Consider the following 1,522-nt stretch of genomic DNA (forward strand, 5'->3'; position numbering starts at 1 on the left):
AGCATTTAGATAAACTAGTTAACTATTCTGCTGTTTCCTAGTTTTCAGTTTTATTGCTTTTGAAAAAGAAAAAAAAAAGAGTTTCACACATGGTTAATGATGCATGAGAACCATTGGCAAGGTACTAAGTTTGGTGTTCTCACACCAAAGTAAGTTCAAAAGCCCACAAATAATTAATGCATGCTAACCATTTTTCAAGTGCTTGGGAAACAAGCAACTTTCAATATCACTGCAGAGCACCATACAAACTTTTGGAAAGATTAAGTATCATCAATCAAAGAGATGAAAGAGGAATGTGAAGACCAGCAATGATGATGATGATGAGGAGGACAACAAATAAATTCCAAAAGGTTGTATTGTTCAGTGATTATTTTATATCAGATACTGCTATGATTGAAAGTGATATAATACCCCTGCCTGTCTGCATAGTATAATTTTTCTGTAATTCAATAATTAAGATGCTTGATTATTCACAACACTACACTTTTCAAACTTGCGTGCACTCAAGATTTCAAAAAAAAAGGGGCACCACATGATAGTTCTTTGAAAAGAAGGATTGAGGAATTAAACAATTTTGAGGCAAGCAAAAGATTAGGAGAAGTGGTGGTTCTGGTTGTGTGATTATGCATTGAGGTTGCATGCTTATAAAAACTTGCATGGGAGCTCATAAGCAGAACATAGAGTTCAAAGAAGTATTGTGGAGATTTTCGAACATTTATTGATCCAAGAAGCAGCAAACAAAAGAAAATAAAGAAGATATAAAAACAAAGAGAACATGGCCCAAGGCTCTGAGCATCAATTGCTAGGCAGAAAAGAAACAAGAACTCAAAGAGTTATTATCCTAGTAAATGCTTGTGGTCGAACGGTGTCAAAGAGAGAGGCTTGAGTAAGTAAATCCTAAGGGGTGCTTCAACACCTAATACCTTAAAACCAACTGGTTTAGGAGTATTGATTGAAAGCTTATCTAAAGAGCCACTTTGAGACATGACACTTAGAGTCAAAGCCAAAGCACAGAAACTATAAGTTGCTTCAAGGTGATTACCTATAGAGAGATCTCCATGATATTATTTGGATGAAAGTTCTAAGACCTAATGATGGTGTGGAAAATGATCCAACACAAAACTCACCGGCAAGTGGACCGGGTCGCATCAAGTAATAATAACTCACATGAGTGAGGTCGATCCCACAGGGATTGAAGGATTGAGCAATTTTAGTTTAGTGGTTGATTTAGTCAAGCGAATCAAGTATTGGTTGAGTGGTTTGTATCTGACAGAAACTAAATTGCTTGAAATGTAAAGGGAGAGGGGGAAATTGCAGTAAATGAAAGAGCAAAGAAAGTAAAAGTGCTGAATCTTAAAGTGCAAGTAATGTAAATTGCAGAAACTTAGATTGCAAGAAATGTAAATAACTGAATCTTAAAGTGCAAGAAATGTAAATTGCTTGAATTGTAAAAGGGATTGGGAGTTGGGATTGCAGAATTTAAACAAGAGGAAGTAAATTGCAACAAAACAGAAGAGTAGAA

Source organism: Arachis ipaensis, chromosome B02, assembly GCF_000816755.2.
Source record: "Arachis ipaensis cultivar K30076 chromosome B02, Araip1.1, whole genome shotgun sequence".
Taxonomy (NCBI): Eukaryota; Viridiplantae; Streptophyta; class Magnoliopsida; order Fabales; family Fabaceae; genus Arachis; species Arachis ipaensis.